Source organism: Schistocerca nitens, chromosome 11, assembly GCF_023898315.1.
Source record: "Schistocerca nitens isolate TAMUIC-IGC-003100 chromosome 11, iqSchNite1.1, whole genome shotgun sequence".
Lineage (NCBI taxonomy): Eukaryota > Metazoa > Arthropoda > Insecta > Orthoptera > Acrididae > Schistocerca > Schistocerca nitens.
Window position 1 is genome coordinate 144633961 of NC_064624.1, and position 21103 is coordinate 144655063.

At 43.3% G+C, this 21103-nt stretch overlaps 1 protein-coding gene across 3 annotated transcripts in view; it reads right to left on the minus strand.

The window, feature by feature from the left end:
* The window catches only part of LOC126212829 (uncharacterized), a 269408-nt gene that overhangs the window by 163239 nt on the left and 85066 nt on the right, over nt 1-21103 (minus strand). For 2 of the 3 annotated variants that reach the window (XM_049940240.1, XM_049940239.1), the window contains exon 3: nt 18911-19719. The exons of the other annotated variant lie outside the window; for it this stretch is intronic. The gene's annotated coding sequence lies outside the window, so the exon portion shown is untranslated. Of the gene's footprint in view, nt 1-18910; nt 19720-21103 lie in introns of those variants that run through there. 3 annotated transcript variants of the gene reach the window in all.

A 21103-nucleotide genomic window follows, 5' to 3' on the forward strand; every position in this document is an offset into this window, starting at 1 on the left:
ATCTGACACAGCAATAATTATCGTTACTGTAACACTCCATTTCTTTGGCTCCGCTAACTGACAGCCGTACTGTAACCTGTCAACCCAGCCTAGACCTCGGGCTATGCAACACATCACTTTTCCACCACAACCTATATTAGAAAAAATACGTAATATAGCAGCCATGTAAACATCACCGCGTTCTGTTGTATCCGTAAGTATATATGACGTCACAGAGTACATCATTACGCCACGGGGCAATGTCGACGCCCCCTCTCGGTAGGTGCAACCTGCTCCTGCTGGGAAGATGGGTATTTGCAGAACCTAAGGAGTGTTGATGCTTCAAAAAGGTGAAACAAGACGGAAGTCAGACAACTGCAAACTTTTTTTAACTGGGTAACTACTAAATGGTTTATGACCAAATGGGCCACAAATGCGACAGCGAAATTTTGGCGAATCGCTTTTTTCTTCAGCAGAGCCATAGAAGCACCGGGTGGTCGTAAGTAAAATGTAGCCACTCACCGAGGTCCATTGTGGTATGTAATTACCGTATGGCAACGAAACTTGGCAGGTATGCTAAGGCGTTAATGCGAAACCAGTTTGCGCCGGCTGAAATCAGTCCCGATTTTAGTTACCAGGTGCGAATCTGTCGTTGTGCAACGTCTCGCCGAAGTCTTCGGTGCTCATACTGAACAAATTGTGCAGCTGGCGGTTAATAACAAGATCTACATTCTGCCTTTCTCACTTGTTTGACCCTTCCTGCCCACGTTCCGTTGCCAATGCATTACATATGGAAACATTTCTATACGTCTTTCTTCCGTTGATAGAGCCATTTGGTGCCCAAAATCGAAAATAATTCCTTTCCAGTGTAAATCGGTTCCGCAAGGGGGCTTTAGTATACCAAGTTTCGCTACCATACAATAGTTGCAGTCCACACTGGACCCCTGTGAGTGGCTCAACTTCAGATTATGAGCACCCAGTGGTACAGTACCGTTACTGCCAGCCCAAGTATCGTGTGAGACACCACACTGTCAAATATTCTGCTGGTGGACAGAACTCGCGAACAATTAAAAGCACCCACAAACATTGTACACATTCGTAAGTCACCAGCGATCTTAATCCGTTATTATGGGCAATAGATGTGTGCCTCAGAGAGCGAATTCCACACATTCTCGATTAAATGGCGGCCTTTTTCTGAAACTGTTTTGGCTGCGGCCACTCTTCATCCGTCAACGTCACATTTCCCGGCAATTCAGCCAACTGATCTCGCTACTCACGAGACGTTTTGGACAGGTCTTCAATACGGTGCTTCAATTGCGTTGCATATTTTGTGATAGACGAGTATAAAAAAGGATGCCACCACACACACACACACTTCAGTATCACGAAAATGAGAGCCATTTGGAGTTCAGATTTCGGGTTACGCATTATTCATAAAATTCTTGGAACTTTTGTTTAATCATCCTGTCCCTCACGTGTGAAGACAGTCACTTTTATGTGACATCACGCGTCCTGTGCTGCGATTGGATGCGGGGAACAAACTGGACAGTTGCTGTGCTGATCTACCTGTTTGCGAAGTTAAAGTTAGCAGTTTCATAGCTTTGATACTCAAATTTGCGTTTTATGACGATATGTAGACTAAATGATACACGACATTTCAGAAGTCTTCAGGATTTTCAGTACTTTATCATGCTAAAATGTCGGTAAATCTGACGTCAGTGGCTACCGATAATTCCCAAACAGTGACTTACCATCAGTAAAGGGTAAGGCTTCTGTAGCAGTATCTGCCTAAACGAAATAATATTTGCTATAGGTTTCAGTCAAATATAATTAGCAAATGCCGCCACAAATGTAATTCCGACGTGATTCAGTGCTCTGACGGAAACTAATAACAAATCTACGTCGATTCTCGCAAATACTGCACTGGAAATGGCACAAATTAAATCTAGATTCTGCCGTCGTTATAGGCCGCATATAAAAATTTGCACTGCACTTTAATTGTGTCACTTGAACGTCAGATAAAGAAGTTGGCAAGTGACAGTCAATCACCATCATTCATTCTTTGGCCACGTAAGATACGACTAATGAGCAAGCACGATTGCGACATCTTTTCAGCACAACAAGCCGCAGAGAACACGACGCGTCTCAAAGACCTCTGATGCGTTGCTTTGTGTCTTATCAGGCAAATAATAACACGTGACAGCCAGACAAAGCACTGCAGAGTTGGGATCAAATGGCTCTGAGCACTATGGGATTTAACTCCTTTGGTCATCAGTCCCCTAGAACTTAGAACTACTTAAACCTAGCTAACCTAAGGACATCACACACATCCATGCCCGAGGGAGGATTCGAACCTGCGACCGCAGCGGTCGCGCGCTAGCAGACTGTAGCGCCTATAACCGCTCGGCAACTCCGGCCGGCGCTGCAGACTTGAATAGAGCAAAAAAATTGTGGTGTGTGATCGCTTCTCTTTGATCAGCAAATCACAAACGAAACATGACGTCACAGAACGATAAAAAAGAATAAGGAAGTTTTATTTCATGAAACGCAAACATTACGATAAATTTTCCAGAATTCGCCAACCAGGAACCAAATCTTCGCCTCAGTCTAACGTAGGTTGGGGAAAACAACAGATCGCTCGTGCATCACAACCTGAATTCCAGAAAACTGTAAAAATACCGAAATAAACACAAGTGATGCGTTTCATCGTCAGAAACATGTCGGCATGACGCCACGAGTGGAGTACAGGATTCGGAATGCCTACGCACTAAACATCTTCGGACGTCTGATTACTTTGCAGATGAATTAACGCCTGTAATATCTGACGTTAAGCGTGTAAGCGAGACAAAGTTTAGGAACGGTTTGAAATTATTCTCAACGTGTGCTCGAAGTCGCCAAGTGCTCAAATACTGGGTGTATAACGTTCGCGTATTTCAGCGCCGTGCATTACGTTACCTCGCGACACGCCTTAAGTTTACAACTGTGATACTTTTCTTACTGTGAGAAAGCCGTAACGTCAGGTTATACCTTTGAATGAGTACCTTACAACATTTTAGATGTTCAAATTCGGCCAAAGTAAGCGAAATTTTGAAAAATAAACTTCTGTCAGCCCTGCAAGCCGCAACAGAGGCAACCTGCTGTCACTCTCGGCTGGCGGTCCAGAATTACAGACAACCACGGCTGCTGGAATCAGTGGCAACAGACGCCGTGTCGCACTGAAACTCACTCAGTCCGAAGTGCTGACTGTTTGATGGTTTTCGCATACTTGCGTCCTCTACGAACATTGGTTATTTCGTTGCAGTGACGTAAACAGGAACGCGTGGTTTTCGTTTCCAACAACTGTGGTACGAGAAATCTGCAGGAATCGACAATGGTACATCGAAACACTGCCCGACTGAATGTGGCGCTATTTTCTGTTCGTTGCACGCTATTCTCGCTCAAGGTATCGGTGATTAAACGACTGTAACAAGGCGATAAATAACGAATAATAAATTATTAAACACTCGACGCATTAATTAAACAAACTATTCGCCATCCCTAATGTTCGTATCGATCCTAATTGTTAAAGTAAGACAATGTGTTAAACAAGAGCAGTTCCGTCGTGAGTTACGCGACAAGCCACACAAACAGAACAACATCAGCAGCTTCCAAGTACCCCAGTGGAGGCCGGCTGCCCGCCTCACCTGTCTCTGGTGTTTTCGCCGAGAGGCGGGACTGCGCCGCACGCCGCCACACGCCTGGCCGCTCCGTCACAACTGGGCCGCACAGACAGCCGGGGCGCGCGGCTGCCCCATTTCTCGCACCCCCCCCCCCCCGCCAGCCCTGAACAACACGCTGACGTCATGGGGCGGCGTTGCTAGCTCGGCCCGCGGCATGCGAGGGAACGGCTGCACCAGAAAGAGCGAGGCGTCTACGTCCGTGTCGGCACTACCGGACCGCCAGCGTCCACCCACGCCACAGTCCGTTTATCTCGTTCCGTGCTATACAGCTGGTATCAACACCCCCCCCCCCCCCTCCTCCTACATGGGGCTCCCAAAACCGGATTTCGTAAACCGATTTCCCAATACCACTTCTGGTGAACACAACGATGGAACTGAGACGCTGTATTTTGGTCACGGGACCAGGAGAGGTGTGAACAGAAGATTGTATTTGCAGTTACGCATTAGCCATTCACTGTCGTATGACAGATTTGTAGTAGATGCAACCGAGGTGGTGGTGTTAAGTCCCAAACTGCTGAGGTCATCGGTCCCCAGGCTTACACACTGCTTAATCTAACTGAAACTAAATTACGCCAAGGACAACAGACACACCCATGCCCGAGGGAGGACTCGAAACTCTGATGGGGGGAGGGGGGGGGGGGGAGCAACGCAGATGGCACCGACGCGATGTCTTCGGACTGTTACAGGCAACAGTGAGAGGCAGGCGGCAGTTGCAACACAGGTTTCGGCGAGTTCGCTTTAGTGCGTCCCATTGTCTGTTGGCTGCTCTTTGTAAAAGTAACTCGTGCCCCTTAATACGAGGAGAAGAAAGTGTTCTTCCTCTAAAACGATGAAAGAAGAGTTCCCTTTCTTGAAGTACACCACGACTATACAAACATACACTGTGTCGTCGTTCGGTGTTTTTCATTGAACAATGGCGTACGTGTCGATAAAACACAACTCACAAAGAAAACCAAGCACCTGTTGCCAGTTTTTGCAAGAATTTCTAGCAGCGTAACTTTCTTTTCAAGTACGAATAAACTACAAACAGAGGAAGACTTTGGCGTATCAGGTTGAAAATTATGTCACATTCTAGCGTCGATGGCGTGATGGCAGTGGAAAAGTTTTGTGCTTGTAGGTGAAGCCAGGGAAAAGTTACGGCCACGTATGTGACACCCTTGGACAGTCGAAACGACGAGCGGTCAAGAATGTCTTTTAGATCTGACGACCAACATGCATCCATACTTTCAACGCATGCAAGGATTTTTAAACAGGTTTGTACAGTCATTTGGGTTAAAAATGTTTCTTTTGAAAGAAAGTGTTCAAGCATTCCTCATTGCTCCGTGACTGGGCAAACTATAACGACTTTTGTTCCACGTGTCAGTCTGCAACCACTTGCATATTAAGCACTGCCGATAATTCACTGCCGTCCATCCAGCCCGGGAAACGCATAATGAGCAGATGTAGACACCTACTTTAGAAAATGTACACATATTCTCTACTGGTCGCGGCCGGCCACGTTCCGTGATACACAGCCTTGACGTCATAACATGGACACACTCGTCCTGTTTATTACGACCGACTCTGCAGCGCCGCATATACAGCCCCTACCATCGACAAAGCTTGGCCTTACGGTCTTCTTACTCACGACGATACGCTTAGCATTGCAAAAGATATGTCCTATTATTAAGTTTTACCATTTAAATCGTGTAATTTTTGTGCTGCTACAGTTTTAATATACTCTCAAAACATACAAATGGCGTACATCTAATCGATCGTTACGAAAACGGTGATCACAAGTGCCAAATGCACAAATTTCCATCATTTTATTTTCTGCATCGACAATCGAATCGTACAAACTTTGTTGTCAAAGGGTTTTTGTTGCAGTTTGCTTCCTCCTCAGCGAAGTAGTGCTGTGATTTCTTACACACTCCAGTCACGTATCAAATCGGTATGAAAGTTGCCTTGATGGCAATAGAGAAGAAATTCATCATTACTAGGTGCTCGTACGAAGTTTGATGTTCGCTATCCGACGTGTCCGGAAAGTCCATATTAGAAACCTGTACTGCAAACTGGCACGCATCGTACATGTACCTAATCACTGAAAACCATGTCCCAACTAGGGCAAACACAGTTGCTAAGGTGAAACTAGTGTGTGCTATTAGAATCTTGTCTTTAATATAGTGACCTTACATAGCAAAGCCTCTGAGGGGCTCAGAACATTTCTGTGGATGACGCATACTACTTTTGTTTCGATCAGACCAATGCTTCGAAGTAAGTATCAAAAATTGCAGTTTCTGTTCCGGAGTTTATCCACATACGGTTCCGGAGGCAATATGCAGCAGCTTTCAGACTAATCCAGATTTGTAACAAATGAAGCTATGGTGTCTTCTTGTCTTCAGAAACTGATAGCACCTCTTAGTTCCGACAGGTTATGCTTAACTGTTCCTCCATGCGGACCGCAACGTCACACACGCTATGTTAGTCTTGTGGCGCTGGTATAGATTGAGACCAGAAAGAAAAAGAAAAAAACGATAAAGTCATTATAAATAAGTTCCTTCCATTGATTTCTGCGTATGTTATCCAGCTCTCTGTGTATGCAATGCTTTATTTGAGAAGTAAGGATGTGTCTCTAGTTACTAACGGTAGCAAAATTTTGCCCACAGCTGAAACTCCGGTTCCAAACCAGAGACGCCATGAAATGATGTCGCCCTTACTAACGAGGCGATGAAGCGAGTTGATCAACTCGGGTATCTGTTTTTTTTTTTTTTTTATTTTCATCGCTTATGGGGATAGACTGAAAGCGCATACTGATATCTCTCTTAATCATCAGAAAACACGATAAGAAATGGTACTCTCTCCCGATGAAACTACAAGAAAAGCCTTCACCTCATCTTCGTAATCGCATTTCTTTCCAGTTCGCCGCTCTGTAGTTCGTTAGTATCATATAAACGGACGATTAAAACGACACGGCGTTTATAATAAACTGCCGCGAAACCTGCTGTGGGCAGAAAATTCCGTTACAACTGGAAACAGAGTTGCTGGCGACGCCATTCTTGCGTCAGACGCCGTCCGTGTTCTTACCGAGTTAAAACCTTAGCGTCAGTTCGACAATATTTTAAAATATTTTGCCCCACGTAGCGACGTAAATGATTCGACAAATTGTTCTGGAGAAACGCCGCTGTCTCGATTGAAACTACTGTTGCGAAATCTGATCTGTGTGGCCTCTCTGATAACAGAAAACGTAAAGCAATATTATGACTTAAAAAAATCTGTACCCCCGGTTTTGCGTTGATAGCAGTACTGTAAATATTTTTGTCTGAAACCAAGGTGCGAAATATAATACACATATAAGTCGAATTTATTTTTTCGGTAATTTTCCGCCTCTCGCAACCGCAACCGACAGAGCTTTGTCACTGCCTCAGCGTCTGATTGTTGCTGTTAGCATCGCGGATTGTTGCCACTTGTAACTCTCCCGCGAGTAATGGCTGTTATATGGAGTAAACGAGAACGACAAAGAAATTTGCATGCATGAGTTTATCACCGAAATGAGAGTGAATCTATATTTGACGCAGAGACTACGTTTTTAAAATGTACCCACAGCACAGCCTCGCGTATCCCTCAAGTTGCGAGTCGCGTGTCCACTCGCACGTGTGTCACACTGACAGTCGCTGGCCAGTTTTACCAACTTAACGCATCCGCACAGTTCCTGTTTCGCACTCGACACGTTCATGGATGGCCTTCTGTCTCAGCTGCCTCCAGCTGATGTTACTCTACATTCCTGGGAACGAGGCGATTGTGTGAGAAAATCTTCCAGAAAACATGTGTAGAAATCGTCAGAAAATACCGTCAAAATGTTTTTATCCAAGCCAATTGACACATGTGATACGTTTATTATACTCACCTGGATGACACGCGTTTTGCGGAATAGGGATAGCGATAAGGAGTAGAACGTATTTACACCTCACTGTTTTGAAGACATATTGGCTATAGAAGTTCCTCTAGAGTCAAGGCGAAGTCTTAATCACGTACGTTGGATTAGCGGGTACATTGTCACCAGCCATCGTGAACATGTAATAATCAACTTGACAGCATCATCTGTTTTTTATCGATGCGAATTATGAACTCGTGGCAATGTGTCCAGCTGTTCACCTTCTGTTTCTACAAATTGCATTCGTTAATCGGCAACAGATAAAAAACGATCCGTCGAGGGCCTTTAACCACTAACCATGAGAGGAGGAAGACTGCATTCAAGCCAACAATTAATTTCTCTGAAAAGGCGATGAATAGGAAAAAGCTCCTGTCAGTGGTATTATTTTGTCGTGTTGCTGATCGGCGTCGATCGGGAGAACGAAGATCGGCAAAGCTTTATTTTACGGCGCCTGACTGCTTTATACACCTCTCGTAGGCGCATGTGAAACTGTGCACACACACACCACGTTTCATGCGTTCGGCCATTGAGGTAAACATATACACGGAGCACACATCTATTCTTCAAAACTTAAGTGGATTAGACAGTCACGTTATCTACACTTGGAATCAATTACTGATTTCAACAATTGATCTTGTTGTATTAGTATCACACATGTAGTAATTCAATTAACCTACTTTCCCCAACAGTCACAATTGTAATGCGATAACTATTCTTGTTACGTTTGGCCAAGTGGAACGACAGCAAGCGTTTCAGTCACTGTCCCGTCATTTCTTTATTTCCACAAACGACAGAACTACAGTAATTCGACGAATTCCTCATCTTGTTGTAATGTGGCTCATTTAGCTGGCCATTTCCACAGAAGTCTAAATATCGGGAAGGCACGTAGTTTTCTGGCCATTTCCTCAGGACTGCGTGTTACGTGTGGCATTATGCTTTAAGAAGTAACATCCGTAATGTCCCATTTTTGTACGGAATAAAACGCTATGGCTTTTGCTTAATCCGGTACAGATGCCGACACAATATCGAGATAACAAGCGTAACGTACCAGAAAACTTTACTAGTAGAGCAAATTCATAATAGTGGGTTAGAGGTTCTGTCGTGTCAAAAATTTTCGCCATTTATAGAGTTTTAGATCTGACCACCGACATAGCCTACTTTCATCCAACCCAAGGATTCTGGAATTTGTTTGCTGCGTAGCTTGTGCTGTCGTTTGGGTTCAAATTCCCCCTGTCGAAAGAGTGTCCAAACATTCGTCAGTGCTCCGTCAATGGGCAAACTGTAACGACTTTTGTTTCACGTGTGTTTCGGATGGTTAGCAGACACTTTCACGATACGTCATAGCGGCAGCTCACCGCCGTCAGCCCAGCCCTAGAAACGCATATGCAGATGCATAGACCTACTACGGAAAATTTACGTATGTTCTACATATATCGCGTTCCATGAGACACAACCGCGACGTTATGACCTCTGCCCTCGTGTCCTGTTTATTACGACCGACTTCCCTTCCAAACGCCACATATGCAGCCCCTACCTTATGCTATGTTTACTAAGATGATACGTTTAGTGTTCCAAAGACACGTTCAGAGTACCAGGTAAACATGTTCAGAGCACATAGGGACAAGTACAAAGGCGTGCGCGGTAACACGTTCAGAGCAGTTAAAGGGTGAGCAAATAGATGACGTATACCTAACAGGTCGTTTGGAACATTTCGGGTTACAAGTGCCAAACGCATAAATTTCCATCGCTTGATTTCTGCCTCGACAATCGAATCGCGCAACTTCTGTTGCCAAAGTGTTAACGTTGTAGTTACATCTTGCTCCGCAAAGTAGTTCTGCGACATCCCACACATTCCGACCACGTATCAAATCAGTATCAAAGCTGCCTTGATGACGACACAGAATACATTTATGATTAATATTTGCTCCACCAAATGTGTTGTGCACTCTACGTCGTGTTTAAATAGTTCTTACAAGAAAACTGTACTAGAAATTGGCGACAGTCATACGTAATCTTTGAAAACCGTCGCCCAATCACCGGAAACACAGTTGCTGTGCTAGAATCACTGTCTACTACTAGAATTTTTAATTTGTCATTGATGCGTTGACTTTTACGTAACAAAGCGACTGTTGTACTCAGAAGATTCGCATGCATAATGCATACTACTTCTGTTTCGTTCAGATCGACACTTCGACGTAAAGATTTTGGAGCCAGTTTAGTCAGAACTGGTAACATATTGGTAGTGTGTGATGCTACGCTTTCTTTTGGTCAGAAGAAACTGATAGATCCTCTTTGTTCCGACAGATTGTACTTCGCCGTTCCTGCACGTCACACAGAGTATGTTACTTTTGTGCCGTAGGTTTATAGTAAGACAAGAAAGAAAAACAAAAGACACCTGAGATCAGTATATGTAACGAAGTGATTCATTACCGTGTATGTTACTCACCTCTCGGTGTGTGTACTGCTCTGTTTGGAAACTGCGGAAGCGTCGGTAGCAAACTTTTGTCAACGGCTGAATCTCCATTTTCAAACTGGAGGTCGTCCGTACTAGCGAGACGATGAAGCGATTTGCCCACTCGGGGTAAATCTGTATTTTAGTTTCACTGCTTAGGGGGACTGAAACAGCAGTGTTGTCTCCCTTAATCCACAGAAAACACGGTAAGAAAGGTTACGCTCTTCCGATTAAACTGCAGCTAAGAAAAGCCTTCAGCTTATCATCGTAATCGCAGTTCTTTCCTGCTGACCGCCCTGGCCGGCCGGAGTGGCCGAGCGGTTCTAGGCACTACAGTCTGGAACCGCACGACCGCTACTGTCGCAGGTTCGAATCCTGCCTCGGGCATGAATGTGTGTGATGTCCTTAGGTTAGTTAGGTTTAAGTAGTTCTCAGTTCTAGGCGACTGATGACCTCAGAAGTTAAGTCCGATAGTGCTCAGAGCCATTTGAACCATTTTTTTACCGTCCTGTAATTCGTCAGAGTCAGATAAACGGACAACTAAAATGATGCGGTGTTTACAGTAAATTGCTGCGGAAACAGCTGTGGGCCGGAAATTCCGTTACAACTGGGAACGGAGTTTCTCGCGACGGCATTCTTGCGCCAGACACCGTCCGTGCTCTTGTCGAATTAAAACCTTAGTATTTTAGAAAGGTCCATCGCCTTTGTCGCGGCGCCGTATCACTACCGTCGTGCTGCCAGACAAGGTGTCGACGTCTGCGACGCTGTTTCCCCACGTCGGGACGTAAATGATTCGACGAACTTTTCTACTGAACAGTCGCTGTACATGTTGGAAGATTTACGAAATCTGATCTGTGCGGCCTCTCTGACGATAGAAAAATATAAAGCCCTTTTCTTATACAAAAGAATGTCTCGTTGACAACAGTGCGCTAAATATTTTTACGTAAAACGCTAGGCGAAGTGTTACACTTGATGAGGCAAGTAACAAACGAGGTAAAATGTAAGAAATATGGCGCGCTTCCCAGAATTAACTGTTCCCGTCGCTACTCATATTCAGGTCTCGGCAGGGCGTCTATTGCTGACACAATATGGTGACGTCATAACATCGATACTCGCGACTCATTCGCTACGAACGATCCTGCACTGCCACTGTAATCGAGTGACCCTGGCCTCAAATTCTTATTGCTAAGGTACTGAAGAAACATTTTTTTCCATTTTAATGTGACTCATTTTTGCTCTAATATGCGTCAAATACACTTTGAAAACGCAAACGGCGGACATCTTTCCGACCGGTTTCTACTCTTCTGGCTACAGCCGCCAACTAATAGAATTATTAATCGCTCTGTCTGCTGATTCAGCAAAAGAATCGCCTGAGGCGTCCAGACGACATGTTTACATCGCTGTGACGTTTTCTTTCCCGAAATGATGCTGTGGTCTCCACAGCACATTTCGGTCATATATAAGACTGGCTCGTACTCCTCTTGTTTACAATGTGGAAACACGTACAGTTATCATTTCTGTAGCCTCTTGTCAAGCCTGCCCTCCATTCTGCATCGTGTTTGAATAGTCGATACCACAAAGCCGCAAAAGAAATAAGTGCGCAACCTGTATCTACACTTAATTCAAAACCGTGTACCAGTAAGCGTAACTTTGGTTGCTCAAACGCTTCGAAAGCTTTAACGGACGTGGATAAAACTTTTGAACATCCCTTTGTGTGCAATCTCCTCCTCCTTATATTTTTACTGGCATCCGTAAGAAATGCATACCCTCCACCGTTTCTTAATGTCTCCTCTCATATTAGATAAACACCGACAAGTTCGCTGTATCAAGGACAGACGCCTAAAAATTATGGAGCTCGCAACATGGAGGCTTCTTCAGACTAGAAAAACCTATTAAGGTTTAATACGTAAACATGACTGGAGAAAAGCGATATCCAAAATTTTCGTCTTCTGAATGTCGTGTTCCTTGTAAACGTCGTACCGTTCACCTTGCCTGCTCAGTAAATAGGCTACATGGAAATTCGCAGCAAATATTAAATTCTGGTCGACGGCTGCGTGGTGCAATAGATCATTGCCCATATATTTTAGGTATGTATTGAGATACTAAGAGAAGTTAATATCACCGTATTTAACAGTTTCTGAGTCATTACTGCCTAATCAGAGACGATATAAAAGGAGCAATGTGACCAACGCAGTTAAAAATTTTTGTTTTGTTTTCAATGCTTTGGCAATTGACCAACGGCGCATAGTCTTTACTTTCATTAATACAAATTCTGTGGTGTCTCACGTGTTGCCCCATTATAACATGACTGACACTTTTCACGATACTTATACATTTGCTACATCACTAGAGGACTTTCTGTAGTCAAGAAAAGTATTTTACATCTATTTTCTTAGCGTGTTTTAAACGTAGCGTAGGTACCGTCCATTCAGTTTTAAAGTTACAGATCACTACCAACGCATTCCGTCATTTTGCCGTTTTTAGCAATTTCTACCAAAGATTAAGTGTACTGGACTCGCTGAGAATTCGACCAACATTCTGTCCGTGTGGCATATACACGGTGCGGACACACAATGTGACCAAAAGTGTAGGGCACAAAGACAGTATCAAATGAAGGAATCTGAGTATAGAAGGTAGAGGTTGCAAATGAATATCTAAGGCGCTGCGCCAGTGTGAAAATGGTGGTCACTTTAAACATTTACTACAAATAATTTTGTTAATTAAGTGGTGGCTCAATTGCCATTCATTTTTGCCCTTTAAAGAAATATTGAAGAATGAGACATGAACACGTTATTATCTTCATTTCTGAAAAAGGACAGTCTGGTACGTCAGCTAAGTCCGATATGCGTGTAAATGATACTTTAGATTCATCAAGTTCTCACCGAGACGATTGGTTCTGTTTACGTATCCATACTCTGTAAGTTGCCCATCATTTTGAGTAAACACATCTGAATGTCAGATTTAAATTACGTTCCTGTAGCGCTGAAAATATGCAGTTTCGTTCCATAGTTGCCGTACACAAATTCCTGTGTTTCATGCTGTCTTTCCCCCCTGCACTTTTGGTCAAATATGTTTTCCACGCCCTGTATAACGGTGCTCGATCGCTTAACCTGTACTGTTTATGTTATTCCCTTTTTACGTCCGTTACACATTACTGACTGAATGACTTCCAGCCCGGTCGTCCGCCTATATTCCGCCACGTCACTGGAAAGCCAGCACGCGATCCACAAGATCACGAAACCATCACCAGATTCGCATAGTGACACTGAACTGATTGTGAGCACATTTAGACACGCAGACCGTAGTAATGTAGAATCTGAATTTATCTTTCCGTTAGTTCTCCGTCTTCTTCAGACCACGCAGCTCCGTCGCTGCATCAACGGTCGATTGTTGCTGTTGGCGCCACGGAATGATGACAGTTAAATTCGGTTTTTCTCCGAAGTACGAAGGATTCTACGAAATTAATAAAAACGGAAAGAAGTAACGAACGCGGCAAGGAGCAGTCAAACTGCACGTTTCGGGTAGTTTAATGCGATGACAATTTTAAACGGTAAAGTACGTAGGGGTATGAGTTAACAGCCATTACAGAAATCGACATTCAAAGCTACGCCCTCAACAGACAAACTCACTAAACTTAACGTCCTTACCACATCTCATGTAACACACAACTGTCCTTAACTATTTCTTACGAACTACACTTAACTAAGGCTGTAATTCATTACGAAGTTGTCTATTACTACCACTACTCTCGTATTTTTTCTTAGGTAAAGTACGAGCAAAATACCCACACGAGATAGCAGTCTATCTTCTAGCATGCAATCATCCAGGAAACAGTTCCTCAAGCCAGAGCATTTCCTGTTGCGACACAAAAAGATTTTGTAATTATCTGTACCAGGAATTCATCTGTAACATTATAAACTGAATATTTAGTAAAAGAGAGAACCGAATTACGTAACGCATAGTGTGAATGAATGTTGCAATTTTGGCGGCAAAAACGATAAACAACCACAAAATGCAAAGACTTAGCTACAAATGTGTTCCATCATAGGGCTGTAGTGACAGCTAAGTCGTTCGTGAAATCTCAATGGCGACCACAGCGGCTGAGGCGCGTTTAGAGACAGAGGAACCGAACAGCAGCAGCACACACCGACGTGTGACGTCACATGGAACCCTTGTCTCCGTTGACGACGCGTGACGTGTTTCGCCACGTATATTCATTTCTCTTTATCGATGATTTCGCTATTTTTTCACTTTGGAACATCAGTATCTTTTTCTTGGTATCAACAGAATCAAATTGAACGCGCTGTATAATACTTTACAACCGCTATGATTATTAACAGTGATTTCCCTAAATCATTTCAGGCAAATGCCGGGATGGTTCCTTTGAAAGGGCACGGCCGATTTCCTTCCCAATCCTTCCCTAACCCGAGCTTGCGCTCCGTCTCTAATGACCTCGTTGTCGACGGGACGTTAAACACTAACCACCACCACCACTATGATTATTAACAGTTTTACATTATACTTTTTACCAGGTACTTACTCGTTAGTTACCGTATTTCGTCACTCAACACTCAGCTTCGAGCAAAATACGTCTACATTTGAAACTTGGGCAGCTTTTACGGGGTACACCTCCAGTAGTAATTGGTGCATAAAATATATGTGTAATATACACGCAAAACTTAATCTACGAAAAAGACAAAGGTCAATCCTTGTTTCTGTTTAAGTGAAACACTCGAGTCTCTCCCTGCTTGGGGCAACGAACTAATGTTTGAAACTCTGCCCACAGCTCAATTTCGCGTACCCTGCCAGTTATGAGGTGCTTGCCTTGTACCGTGTCCCAATCAGTGATCAGTTAGGTCTATTTTAATCTGTCCAGAGAGTGCCGTACCGCCGCCCACACATTACTCGATACTCTTCCTACGTAACAGAAACTGTCCGGCCTTTGCCTCACGCTGCTGTTCAGATTTTCTGTCTCAAGATCCGCAGGACAGCCGGTCGCTCCCAACACGTGACTCACGACGTCCTTCTCTGAAGATAGCGTTTCTTCCAGCGTCATACCTTATAGATTATGCTTCTTGTTACCCCATGCCACGAATGGTGCTATGTTTTTAGAAGTACCCAACAAAAAAAGAAATAAAACGTATTATTTTAAGTTGCTGAAAATTAGTCTTTGTAGGGAGTACGGTCAACGTGATACCAGATAATTTTTTTCCTTCCTCTTTGAACAATTATAATCTGTGTAGTGTTGGAAAATCACATGAAAAGAAGGGTTTGTTTATTTCCATTCTCTTAAAAAGCAAAACAAAACATAAACTTATTTCATGGTTTTAATACATACTTATTTCATAGCGCTTCCCACGGCTTTGCTCGAGAACGAAGGCAATCTGTAGTTCAGACCGCACCGCCTCTCTGCGTTATACGATAGATACCCTCTGGCACAGCGCGGAGGCGGATTTGAAACCGCAGCCGCCTGTCTCTCTGACGTGGCAGTCTTGCCCGCTCACAGTTATTTGACGTTACCTTCTTTCATGCTAACAGGCAACAGATTTCGACGTACGGATGCTCTGTTTTGTTTCACGAAAATACGTGATTTGCGCCGAACCAGCGATACGGAAAGACACATTCTGTTGGCGCCTCGCGATGCAGAAAGCAGTTGCGGAGGATGCAGTGTAGCCGCTGGCCGACAGATGGCTGTATGCGACTTGCAGTGTTGAACAGTGAAATAAATAATAAGATATTACAAAGACATAAACAGTGCAGAAAAGGCTAATACGTCTTTTGGGCGCCATTCTGTCACACAACCATGAAGGACAATCTATAGAGTATAATACTGGAAATAGGAGTTATGATACGATTTCAAATACAGCTGTAATTGTAGAACGGAGGAGGAATGTGGAGTGTAAAAATATTTTTTTTGTCTGTCTTCCCGTTCTGGAAAAGGAACGATAGGTGGATATTCACTTTAATTGCGCCAACGAGAATATGAAACGTACTTCAAAGTACTAATTATGGTTAGCAAATGTGGTTTTCATTAACCGATCTCCGAGTACCATTTCCGGTTCGTTATGTGAACACTTTCGTATCGATTCTCGCAATGCGGTTTCAGATGCCGGTTTTGCTACTGTATATTAAATGTGAAAGTCGATACCACAGCAATCCATCATTTTGCAGTTTTGAAGCATATTCGATTTTGTCAAATGCTAAGTGTTGAACTGCTGAAAATGCGGTTAGCACTCCTGTCACGTCGTATGTCCGGCATTTGTAACGGTACTCGATGGCAAGCCTTGCTCAATCTGCACTGCTCAAGTTACTCCTACTTTTGACATACGTTACACATACATCACTTAACGACTTCCAAACGCGTCGTCGGCCAGTGTTCCGCCACAAGCACGAAATAGTAAAACCATCTTCGGTTCGCATACTGACGGTGTATTGATTCTGAAACGTTTAATCGGACCTTCAGATGGCAGTAATGGAGAATCTGACTTTATGTTTCCGTTATTCCTCCGTCTCCTGCAGTCCACGGAGCTCCGTCCGTACAGCGATTCATTGTTGGTGCCAGCGCTCCAACATGTCGGCAGTTTATCGCGAGTAATGGCTGTCTGCTGACGTAAATGGAAACAGGAAGAAATGATAATAAACGCACAACCACCAGCCAGACTTTGGATTTAGCACAGTAATAAGCGAGTAAACTTGTACATGATAAATTACGTCGATGGAGCGCACATAACTGGGACTAGGCTACATAAACCCACATTTAGTGTTATGCCTTCACAGACAAACTCGCAAAAGTTATCTTTCTTCCCAAACGAAATTAGGTATCGTTTTCTTCACTGAAAACGATACTGACTTCCACTAACCGCTGCTGGCGTCATGTTCGCATGTGCTCCTTTATGCCCTCTGTCTGCTTATAAAAATAGTTCAATAATTGTAACGGTAGAGATATAAAAAATATCACCCTCTGGCTTCATAATTATCATGTCTGCATTCACACATGTCATGTGACGGTCGACCACCGGTTTCTTCACATGGCAGCGATAACGATTTATTGCCGTGAGACAGTGCGTAAATCTTGTACGGAGACATGGAAAGCGAATCGCGAAAGTGACCATTCATCCCTACAGAAAGTAACCGTCGTATTCGTCACTGAAAAATGATATAAGTGATAATATTTTCCATAATCGATCATTCTCAGAAGCTAAACGTTTGGTCGACCCATCACCGGAATTACATTTCTCCTCAGTTCTTAGGTTTTCAGGCCATCAGCAAAATATATGCGTACAATTACAAAGGCGTGCAATTTATAAAATGCTGCGAAAAGAGTTGTGGACCGAACATTCCGTTACAACTGGGAACGGAGTTTCTCACAGCGGCATTCTTGTGACACACGCTCTCGGTGTTCTTCCGCGTTAAATCTGAATAGCAAATTTATCCAGCCGACTGCAGCCGTGCTGCGAAAGAAGGTATCGATGTCGACATGCCGAAAACGTAAACAAGTCTCCGGTATCCTCTGCAGTCTCTCAGCGCTAAGACAACAGCCGCCGTGCCGGTACAAGCTACTGCTGAACGTTCTCGTCTCTACGGCCTGTCTTTTGACAGAACTGGTGTCCCTTAGTTTTAAGTGAATACACATAACGTAGCTAATTTTGGCTAATAGCGATCGTAGTTTATTTACGACGCTCTGGCAGCATGAAAACGGTGGTCAGATTGAACAGTAACTACGACATACTTACCTTATTTAAGAGGTAGCTCATTTTCGTTTACTTTGACGTTTTTAACACATGAAACATGATCATGTGATTGTTTTCATTTCGAAAGAAGTGCTGTGTGGTACGTCAGTTAAGTACGATACATGGAAATGAGATGCTTTAACTTTATCTTGTTCTCACCGTGAAGACTGGTTAATCCAAAGACTGTGTTTAGGCATACATTTTCTGTGAATTACCTTTCATTTTGAGTAAAGACGCCCATATGACAGATTTCGGTTACGTTGCTGAAGAGCCTAAAATACGCTGTTGCGACCCTCAGTTGCTAAAATTCCTATGTTTCACACTATCTATTCGTCCTACACCGTTGGTCAAACGTTTTTTCCTAATCCTGTATAACGCTGCTCGATGGCAAACCTCGCTCAACCAGCACTGCTCAAATTATTCATTTTCTTACGTACGTTACACATACGTTGTTGGACGACTCGCAACCCGGTCGTCCGCCTATATTCCGCGATGTCACTGAAGGCCAGCACGCTATCTACAAAATCACGAAACTGGTACCATAGCTGCATAGTGACACATTACTGACTGTGGGTACATTCACAAACCCAGATGGTAGTGATGTGGAAGCTGCGTTGACTTTTACGTTAATTCTCCTTCCCTTGCAGCCGTAAGACCTTTGTCGCTGCCTCAACGAATGATTGTTTCCGCTAGCGCCGTGGAAACCTGGAATTTTAGGCTCGTTTCACACTGGGACACTTGTGACGGTCACCGGTGACTGTGGCGAACACTCCTGGGTCACTGGTGTCCCACACTGCGGCTGTTGCCAACTGACTAGTTGGTGAAATGGACTCGAGCGACGAGGAACTGTTGTTAGTACTTGTAATGAGGAGGAGAATGAAGACAAAACGTTCATTACACATACATCCACTGCTACGTGATCGGCTGGAGAAAGGATTGTGTTACACCCTTTATGACGATCTGAGACAATCTGAGAAGAAGTTTTTTCAGTATTTTCGAATGTCAGAAACTTCATTTGATGAACTACTAGAAAATATGAAAGAAGCAATCACAGGAAAAGACACTATACTAAGGAAGGCTATCCCACCACAGGAAAAGCTTGCTCTTACATTAAGGTAGGTACTGTAGTATTACTTTATTTTATTGAAAGCACATTTTACAGATTTTAACTGGTATTAATATACGTTACAAAATATTGTAAAACTTTCACTGATAGTTTTAAGTTCATTGTTTCTCTGCCTGTGCTGTTGAAAAGTATATTAAGGACTCGTCACTGTACTCGGAGGCCGCTGGCGAGCACACAGCTGGCAACTGATCGGACAACCTCGACTGTCCTCCAGAGTAGCCTTGAACTGTTCCATGATGTGCACGGTCGTGATGCGGATCCCCCGTAGCGTAATTTGGTACCGGCGCAAATCCTATTTGCTTCCTCTTCGAGCAGAAGCGCTGTAATATTGTTGGGCATTAATAATGACATACATCAAATCTGATTTCACTTTCAATCAGGCATGACTGGGTAATTTTTTTAATTCAGGTACTAAAGACTGCATAAACAAGCTATCGTCGTCGGCTTGCTGTGATGAATTGTCTTTTCTGGCGTACTTTTCCTTCAAAATGTTATATACGATATCTTCTTCTTCAAGACTCTTCTTTTCACGTGGCCTTTTTTGCCGTCGCTCAGCAGTTTTTTCACGTGCCTCCTGCTCTAAATTTTCTCCTTCATCAAACTCATTTCTGTCTTCATCATCATCATTGTCAATACTAGAAGTAGTGTTCTTACAGTCAGTTGTTAGGAATCGCAGCTGATCGAAGTAGGTATACACTTCTTCCTACCACTTGCTGCAGAACCACTCTTTTCTGTTTTTTGCCTTAATAACTCTCTGGTATAACTGGCCCTTAAGCTCTTCCATTTCCTTTGAAGGATTGTCCCTGCAACAAACAAAAACCACCATAGTATTGTAATATCTAATATATAAAAATGAATGTTTGTTTGGTTTTGTTCGTATTTTATGCGCAGCCGTACCGTTCATCCGATTGCGATGAAACTTTGTCACTTGCGCGAAAGTTATAGGCATAGTACAATTATTAACATTTATTAAAATTATAGTTGCCGGGTGTTTCAGCTGGTTATCTATAATGTCTACGTGTGCGTGCGTGTGTATGCTTGTGTGTAACCTGCATAATTTTGTAGTTTTGCTCGATATGCTTTATCTTTTTTTTACAGGTACTTGGGGGCCGGATCATCCATGATGGACTTACATTTTCAGTACAGAATTGGAGTATCAACCATCTCGTATATTATACGAGACGTTTGCTCTGCCATATGGCGTAAAATGAAGTCAAAATGTTTTCCCGACCTCTCGAAAGATCTATGGCTTGCCTCAGCTGAAGGATTCCATAAGAGGGCCAACTTTCCTCATTGTGTGGGTGCAGTGGACGGGAAGCACATCAGAATTGTAAAACCCACTTCCAGTGGTTCACTCTACTATAATTATAAGAACTATTTTTCCATTCTGTTGTTAGCTGTTTGTGATTCGACGTACAAATTCTTATTTATAGACGTTGGAGCATATGGGAAATCGTCCGACTGAACTGTGTTTCGTAATACAGTGTTAAATAATAAACTACAAGATGGTAGACAACTGTCATTATCGTTTGAAAGACCTATGCCATTCATGTTAGTAGGAGATGAAGGTTTCGGATTGTCAAAATTCATTTTGCGCCCTTATGGTGGAAAGTATTTAGACATTAAAAAACGTGTGTTCAACTATAGACTGTGCAGAGCTAGAAGGTACATCGAGTGTACTTTTGGAATTCTTGCAAACAAGTGGCGCATTTTCTATCGACCACTGGATGTTAAACTAGATTTGGCGGAGTTTATTGTGAAGACATGTTGCCTCCTCCATAACTTTGTGCGTGATCGTGATGGAATACAGTTTGAGGATACGTTAACTATTCAGGGATTGCAGGACATGTCACTTTGCGTGGTCCGTGGAGGAAATATTGCGAACGGTATTAGAGAAGATCTCGCAAACTACTTCATCAGCCCTGAAGGCGAAGTGCCATGGCAGCTGCAAAAAATCTAAGTGCTAGAAATGTTATGTGGACATTAATGTCGTTAGGCCTAAATGTTCATTGGAATTGTATTTCAAATGTGCAGTGTTCAATTATCACCATGTTAACTGTAACAAACAATACTGTTGCCTTCACTGAACTGATTAAAACTTGCAATTAAAATTGTAATTACAATGCACTTTTTTGTATTACAGTTGTGTGTACCTAATTGAACAGGACAGAGCACGAGCACTGTTCT